Below are 9,138 nucleotides of genomic sequence, written 5' to 3' on the forward strand. Positions count from 1 at the left end.
GGATACAGCTGCTACAGGGCCCAGGATGCTTGTCAGTGTTAAGAGCAGTATTACATGCAGACTATCCAGGGCTATTATTATGGTGTGTGACATATTGGGCCTGATTCAGACATGAGACCTTTTACCACACCTGCACTGGAACCGCCCCATGACCCTGGGCAGCTGTGATATGGCTGACACTGCAGTGCAAGTATACCTACTGCTGTGGGTGTCAGTGCACTACTGAAGACTCGGGACCCAAACCTCTTACTTGGATATCACAGCAGGATTCCTTAACCCTGTTGGTGAGTATGCCTTGAGATCCTTTTTGTGCAGCCTTGTAAATAGACTTTGATGGTTTATAATAATAATAATAATAATAATAGCTTACTACATTTAGTTCATTTGTTGCTCTTTGTACAGTAAAGCTTTTGCTGATTATGGGGCTAATTCAGCACTCACTGTAGATTTGCGCCGGAGCACGCATACACATGAACTCTACAACCCAAGCTGAATCAGGCACTATGTCAGCAACCCGTGACTAGAACTTAATGTTCATTTGCCTTGTTATTGTCCCATAAAAGGATGGCAATTTACCACTCTAACCCACAGATTATACGCTGTGGGACAGAGTGGTGTGCTGGGCTAGAGAGAGGAGGGTGAAGGGGAGCAGGGACCTGCACCCCCACCTTGTCCCTTTAACATGACCATCCCAGGGTAATTACTACCCGCTTCCCCCCTCACGGCACCACTGAGTACGTGTGCTGATGTGCGAGATGATAAATATAAGTATGTTGCAACTATGCCATCTGCTCACATAATGTTATATTGCTTTATGAGATATGATGTGCAGGGAATGTATATAAGGCTATGTAAATATTTGAACAGATATACTTTGTTTACTTAAGGAGAAGACCTGGAAGCCAGAATACATTTCCTGCTTACTATTTTACACTTCACTTTTACTATACTTTGTATGCTGGGGCTCCTGTTTGCCTAACCTATTATTATTGACATTTAACTATACCCATATCTACTTTCAAAAAGAATCTTGATAAATAAGAGACTTAGCCAGATGTATCAAGCTTCAAAAGTGATAAAGTGGAGAGTTAAAAACAGTCAGCCAATCAGCCAGTGGCGTAACTATAAAATTAGCATACCCAAGCCAAAAAAGTTAGTGGTGCCAAGGTGCACATTTTCTGAGAGAGCGGAGAGAGACAGGAGAGGCAGAGAGAAAGAGAGAGGTGGAAATTAGGTAGAGAGAGGAGAGCAGAGAGAGAGAGAGAGAGAGAGAGAGAAAGAGAGAGAGGGGGAGGCATAGGGGGTGGAGGAGAGGCAGAGAGGGAGAAGGAGAGGCAGAGAGAGAGAGAGAGAGAGAGAGAGAGAGGGAAGAAGAGGCAGAGAGAAAGAAAGAGAGGGAGAAGGGGAGGCAGAGAGAGGGAGAGAAAGAAAGATAGAGGAGGAGAGAGGGAGAGAAAGAGAAATGGAGAGGAAAGGGTTGAGACATGTGTCCTGTGCCCCCCCCCCCCCCCCTTGTTGTAGTGAACACCACACACTCCCCTTTATTTTAAATATACAAGAGGTGTACAGTACCTAAGGAAGCAGGCAGCAGCAAGTGTTCTGATGGAGGGTCCCGTGGAGGAAAATAAGTCAGCGGGTCGCAACTCCCATGGAGGATGAGGCAGCAGGTTCCCTGGAGGAGGCTGAGGTGGCGGGACTTCTGGAGGAGGATGGGGAGGGAGAGATCGCTGGGCAGCGGGGAGGGAGCGCCAGGCAGCGTGGAGGGAGTGCCAGGCAGCGGGGAGGGAGCCCCAGCAGCAGGGAGGGAGCGCCGGGCAGCGGGGAAGGGAGCGCTGGGCAGCGGGGAAGGGAGCGCTGGCCAGCAGAGGCCCGGGTTACATGGAGTGAGCACCATCGTGTTGGGCATCACGGGGGTCACACCATCTACTCTTACTCTTTTCTGCTCCAGGGCAGTCACTAGATAATGACAGCAGCAGCATTCGGAGAGGGGGGAGGAGGTCCGAAACAGGCTAAGCCTGTGTAGAAGTTACAGTGTAGTAGACACCGGCACCCACCACAGACCCCGCTGGCGGTCACTCCTCCAAGCTGCCGCGGGGTCTGCCACACGGTGGCTACGCCACGGCAATCAGCTCCTACTTGCCATGTCACAGACTGTGTTTGAAAAATGTCAGGCAGGAGCTGATTGGTTGTAAAAAAAAATTGGAACTACAGTAGCACTAATATGACAACAGCATTTTGGATAGTTATCTGCCCATGAGGGGGCAGCAAAGCCAGTAACTATGGTACTAACAATCAAAATAGCTGTTCTTACACCCTGACCAATCAGAGCGCTAGAGTTCATATCAATAGGAATAACAGGTGCTAAAACCTTCATTCACTATTTTATCTCTTTTATCTAATAAAATACTTTCAATTTAATCATCCCCAGTCTTTAATATGTTTTTTTTACAGGTACAAAGCAGTGACAATGGACATGCTGAGCATGATAGGACTTGATTGTATAGTGTGCTAGTAAAATTTTATATTTTCCAACTGTAAACAACTATTATTATTCCCACAAACCCAGCCATGAGTTATATGAGCATGGTCCCAGTCACCCTAGGCAATATGGCTCATGTTGACTGGCTTAGGGCTGGTTAGCACTATGGCAATGGGACCTCATGCAGTTTTGCCCCCTTCCACAGTGACACCAGCCCTCTTAGGTAATGCCTTGTGCTAGCCGTGGAGAATTTCAATATTTTATACTCCATTTTATACTCCAGATTTACCCACTATCAACATAGGCAGGAGCACTAGTGTCATGATCCTAAGCACGGCGATTCCACATATACACCAACCTGCGAATCCCCGCCACGTGACAGGATTACTGAGTACCCAAGCAATTGACTATTTCAACACGATAGACTGCCACCAACCACAGTACCTGTTCTGGACTTAGTCCATGGCAGCTATACTTTTGCAGACACACAAAGTTCTTAATTACATGGTAGCATTCTGGTGAATTCTTCAGAGGCTTGAGCTGGATTGACAACATATATCAGAGCTAAATTATGATTTTTTTTATTTAAGTTAAAACACTACAAGGCTTATTACAAGAAAAAGGTTACAAGATATTTATACAAGTTACAAGTCACAAATAAAAAACAATTTAAAAGAAAATAACAATTTGGAAATAAAAACCCACCAATCCAATTAGGCTTAACAGGAGACAGTGGGATTTAGTGGAATCTCTCCTGGTCCTGGGAACATCATAGAGACAGGTCCAAGTACTGTCCCACTCAAAGATAATGAACAATTTTTCTTGTGTGCGTCATGTATTTAAGATCTGCAAACTGCACTCACACCTGATGGAGGTTACATTGAGGGACCTCAAGGAATATCGATTTATTTTTGGGCTGCTAGATGCGCAATATACCCATCCACTAAACCTTGTTTGCATGCACTCACACCTAGCCCACACCTCAGGAATCTCCACTGTTTCATGGGGTCTCCTGGCCATTCGGGGGCTGGCTAATTACTTTCCCTTTGAAGTTGAGCAATTAGCTTTCATCAAACAAAACACTGACACTTGTAGCTAGTTGAGAGGATCGGGTTTGTATAAGAAGGGCCCCCCTAGATGTCTCCTGATTCTTATCTCTGAGTAGCTGAAGCAGAAAGTGATTTAGTAGGTGCTCTTAAAAGACGCTGTTCTATCAAGTTATTATATCAGTACCAGTACATTATATCAGTACCCTTTGATATGCCCTGACGAAGTGCTTAGCGAAGTGTACGCCAGCCCATAAGCTGTGCAGGGTCTCTTCACTTGCACTCCCTCTATGTGAGGGTACTGATATAATAACTTGATAGAACAGCATTTTATATTGAAATGCTCTTTTAAGAGCACCTACTAAATCACTTTCTGCTTCAGGTACTCATATTTATTTATATGTATATATGAAATGTAATCCGGGCAGACAGCTCAACTAAACGCTGCTGCAGTCGGATGCACTGTCCAGTCAGCGTTGTGTCCCATGGCGGGGACACATTCAGACACAGCTCTACCAAGTATAAGTGACTTATTCAAGTGTACAGTATATAAGATATTGTAACCTAGCAGACAGCTTAGTTACACGCTGCTGCAGTTAGATTCATTCACAGATCAGTGCTGCGTCCTATGGCAGAGACATATGCTGAGATATATTTATCTTGTCAATCCACCCTTGGACACTGTAAATTGAGATGTGTGTGACCTCTGACTAATGTAAATTCTATGTGTCAGCCCACTCATTAAAATCTCTGTGAATAAAAATACATACTTGATAGGGATATCAACTAACATATACAGTATCCTTTGTGGCAACCCCTGTAGCAGATTACATGATCACAATAAATATAAAAAGAACCCACTACTGCCTATTATTGCACTGAGGAGCCCCACAAAGAATTCTGGACTATAAATAACATTGTATTGGCAGGGCCATCTATTCGTAGCTGAGGATCCCCTTTTTCAGGGATACCAGAATTTTGAAAATCGGCCCTGGGGAACTGGAGATATCCAACTTCAAAGCAGCAGTCCACATCTGACCTGTGAATTGCAATTCCCAGTCATATTTCTCAGGTTTTCTCTGACCTATAGTTTTTTCAGAGTATATTCCAAAATCTTGGACTCTCCCCTTTCTGTTGACACTAGCAGTTTGTCTCTATCATGCCTAGAACCGGAGATATCAGCCTTCCCGCAGCCGGTACCTGCTCCAGCTCCAAACATCTGGTGTACAGTTTTATATATTTGCTCTGGCTCCTGATCTCTGATCCCCAAGTTACCAGCACCTCCTGAAAGTTGGGACTCTAGGTTTTTATACTATTGAAGGCTAAGAAATCTATTTCCAGATAATGGCGATATCTGCAGTCAAACAAGCTGCCATTCCACCGGAAAATGACGAATATTAAGCCCACTCCATTATCCAACCCTCCCCTGCGTAAAAAACACCTCCTACCTCCCTGGAAGTCATTTACAAGGGACCCTTTATTCAGCTCAGTGCCCCCTTCCACACGTTAGTGTTCTCCCTCCCACCACCTGTGCAGTAAAGGAGTAATTAGCAGAAGTTACTGCTCGAGGTCCTACATGTTGAATGGAAGATAGAGCACCCCCTGCCACCCATGGGACATCAAAACTGCTGCTGATAGCACCCCCCACCCCTAGGAGGGGAGAATGGGTAAGGGCCCCAGTGCATTGCTTTGCCTAGGGGCCCACACTGATGTTAAGACGGCCCTGTGTATTGGGCACTGTGGATTGATAAACAGCCTATGATAAATGATATAGTGTCATCAATAGCGCATTATTTATTGCATTAAAGTGACACGGCAATACGTGAGCTGTTAAAATAAGGAGCAGCTAACACATCAGAGACTTCATGACCATAGCTGAAATCTCTTTATTAAAGGAACTCATAGAATTCCATGCTTACAGCTACATGAGTTGCAACAATTGTTGCTTATCTGTTTAAGTTATACTAAATATTGATTCTTGGTAACAGAACCAATTGTCTTCTGCCACTGGCTGAAGCTGAAATACAAAAGCAATTCTTTATATGTGTTTAGGACCTTGCTGGAAAGCACACAATTATTACCTAACATTTATTTATTTATTTATTAACAGTTTCTTATATAGCGCACACAGATTACGCAGCGCTGTACAGAGATCATTTTGAACATTCACATCATAACATATACCTTGATTATAAACTATAAGAGGCTGCTAATTAATTTGATATACAATAGAATTGAGTGCATTGAACACAGCAATTTTAAATTGTTTGTATTTGTCCTACCCCTTTGTGTGTTTTTATATTTCACTACTTTGAATTTTTTAGTATGAACTAATAAAGGTTATATTTTAGGAGTCTTTCATACTAGGTGCACCACATTGTGACAAACCTTTTTATTCTTGTTTTGTACACGGATAACTAACTTATCCTGTGGCACCCCTGCTCTGTGATCACAGAAAATATGCTGTGCACGCATAGGGCATCTCTTCAGCAGGGGGGAGGTGGGGACTGCACAGTCCCTAGGGGAGTGTAGGGCAGACCCCTGAAAATGGTGGAAAGAGGGGTCTCTGCACTAGGCCACACCACTTCCACCTGCGGTCATGCCCACCAGCCTGGTAGCCTCCCCCCCCTTTTCAGGCCATTTTGAACAAGGCAAAAGTTGGGAGGTATGCTAATGCGAGGATCCAGCTGTTTATAAATGTATTCAAATGCATGAGTAAACCTATCCTGTACTGAGTACTGAAGATGGGCAACATGCTCATGATACTGCCGTTAAACTCACCAGTTCTGTGTAATCACAGCAGCTTGTACCTGACATCGCCACTGTGTTACTTCACCTCTGAGTCAACCCCACTGTGTCCTCAGTTATATTGTATGCCAAACTGTGTGCCCAGATCATGTTATATACCACATACATGAAAGGGTTCTCAACTCGGTCCTCTGGACCCTACACAGTTCACGTTTTCCAGATCACCCAGCAGGTACACAGGTGCACTCATTACTCATTGATACATTTTAAAAGATCCAAAGGTGGAGCAAATTATTTCACTTGTGATTCTGTGAGGAGACCTACAAAGCATGCACGGTGTGGGGTCCTGAGGACCGAGTTTGAGAACCTGTGCATTAAGGGATGCCGACACTTCTGCCGGGCCCCGATAAATGCAGGTGTGACCAAGGCATCGGTGCCTTTTCAGGTGGGTGGCAGTAGTGGGACAGGTGCAATCGCTCCCTGGCTCAGGGAGATAGAGTAGCGACAAAATAGTAAAATCCACCAAGGCGCTAAAAGATACCCAAGACAGGTGCAAATAAAAGGGAAATATACTGTCCTTTTTATTTTTAGGATGAGCAAATTCCAAAGCGGTCAAAATGAATCCTTTTTTCAATCACAATCTGAAAGAGACTCCACATTCATAGGAATAGGAGGCCAAGGAAAAAGGGCAATATAGCAGATCATTTAAAAAGCATGATATGAATTTAATAAAGTGCACTCACAAGAAAATACATTAATACAGCACAAAAGCACAATAACCCAGGCAAAGCTGCTCACACTGGTTTATTTTGCTTTATTAATGTCTTTTCTTGTGAGTGCACTTTATTATTTAGCGAACAGCATCATACAGTACAGGAATTTTCTTTAAATTGTTTTGTCAGATTAGTTGTGCAAATTATGCAAGATATAAGGAGTGCCTAGATTTTATCATGGTCAAAGTACATTGTATAAGCCTTTTTTTTTATCAAGGCATTTGATTGTGAAGAGGGTGTAGGTTATTTTGTTGGTATGAACAGTGCTTACAGACGATGGGCGTCTGTGGTGTTGGTGTGGCTGTTTGCAGGGGTAATGCGGAATGTAGAGGGGCAGGTGCAGTGTTTTGGCAGGTAGATGTGGGGGTGCTGCGTGTGCTGCGTGTGCGGGCTTGGTGTCATTGGAGGGGTGTTTTTTTGGCGAGTTTTGGGCATGTTGTGCATGTGTGAAAGGGCGGTGTAGCGTTGGTGGATGAGGGGTGGTTTAGGAGGGGTGGTTGTCGCGTTTGTGCAAGTGGATGGCGGGGTGCTGTGGGTCGGGGTGGAGGAGTGGGTGCGTTGGTGTGGTTTGTTGTAGTATGGTGTGTGGCAGAGGTGTGCAAGTGTGGTGGGGGGTGATTGTAGGTGGGCTAGTGTGAGTTGTGAGATAGTGTGTGGGTGGTGGAGTTACACGTGTGGTGGTGGTTCGTGTGGGTGGTGTGTGTAGGATGGTGCGTGGGTGCACCGGTTGCGAAACATGCATTTGCGGGTGTGCTGTGTGAAGTGTGTGGTGTGGTTGGGAGACAGATGGGTGAGCGGGTAATGCGGGATGGGGATGGGTGGGTGCAGTCTTTTTACTACTTGTGTGGGGGTATTGCGGGATGGAGAGGGGCAGGTGCAGTGTTTTTGCAGGTGGATGTTGGGGTGCTGCGGGTGTTGAGAATGTGGTGTTTTTTATGTATGTTGAGTGGATTTATTTACCATGATGGTTTCATGATCAGTCAAAATTTCTGCAGTCAATCATGGCAGATAGTGAGTTACTGAGCTCTGGGGCCTCTACATTTTTGGGGCACTTATATATATCCTCGTAATAAATGCTATATGGCCATGTCACGTGTCGGTTCTTAATGAGTTGCTAGTTGAAAGCATTTTGAATTAATTATGCTGTTTGCACTTCCAAATCCCATGCTCCATTGACAAACACTCCGCTGACTGAGCCATTTCCCTGCCCTGTTTGTACAGAGATTTTGTCTCCAGTATTACTGTATAAAGCTTTCAGTGCGTATTGATGATCTGTAAACAGGAAGTGATTGGAACAGTTTATCTAACTGAACTTGGGACATTTATATAATCAGCAAGATTTACAGTGCAAACTCACACCCTGAACAATCTATCTCCACAGTATGACATGAAGTGGAGTGTGTATGAAGTGGAGGACCTGCTGTTTTAATTAGTTTCAGGCAGATGCATTGGTGGCTCTTCTGGGGGTCACAGTGCATATTCTATTATACAAATCTCTATAATTCTTTTGATATTAAAATTATTATACAAGGAGGGGGGGGGGGGGGGGGCACCTTATAGCAAGGAGGCATATATACAGTACAAAGGCAAAAGACTCTTCTTTTCCATGTTCATTATGCATACCCGCCAATTTCGCACAGGACTGATGTTGCGCATCTGCGTTTCTGTGCATATGCAGACATAGGGTGCGTGCACCCACGGCAAACTTTTGGTTCGCCGACGGCGTGCGGGGGGCGGAGAAGGGCGGGGGGGGGGGGTGGGCGCTTGGCTGCCCCATTACCATATGGGAATGCCCAGCGTTCCATGGGCATTCCCATGAGAATGCTGGGTGTTCTCATGGTAATGAGGGGATGACGCGGGTGCAGGGGGCTGGCAGCTGACATCACCGGATGGACACATCGTGAATGCATTTGGAAGTGACATGAAAGTCACTTTTATATGCGTGTACATAGTCAATTTTATATGCGTGTACCTTCCACAACTTTCGATGGTCGGCGACCATCGAAAGATGTGGGAGGTTACCCGCGGCATACAAATGGATGTTTATGCTAAACATCCATTCACATCCTGTGTGGGCGAACCCACGCTGCGA

This window comes from Crinia signifera, chromosome 6 (genome assembly GCF_055691185.1).
Source record: "Crinia signifera chromosome 6, ASM5569118v1, whole genome shotgun sequence".
Lineage (NCBI taxonomy): Eukaryota > Metazoa > Chordata > Amphibia > Anura > Myobatrachidae > Crinia > Crinia signifera.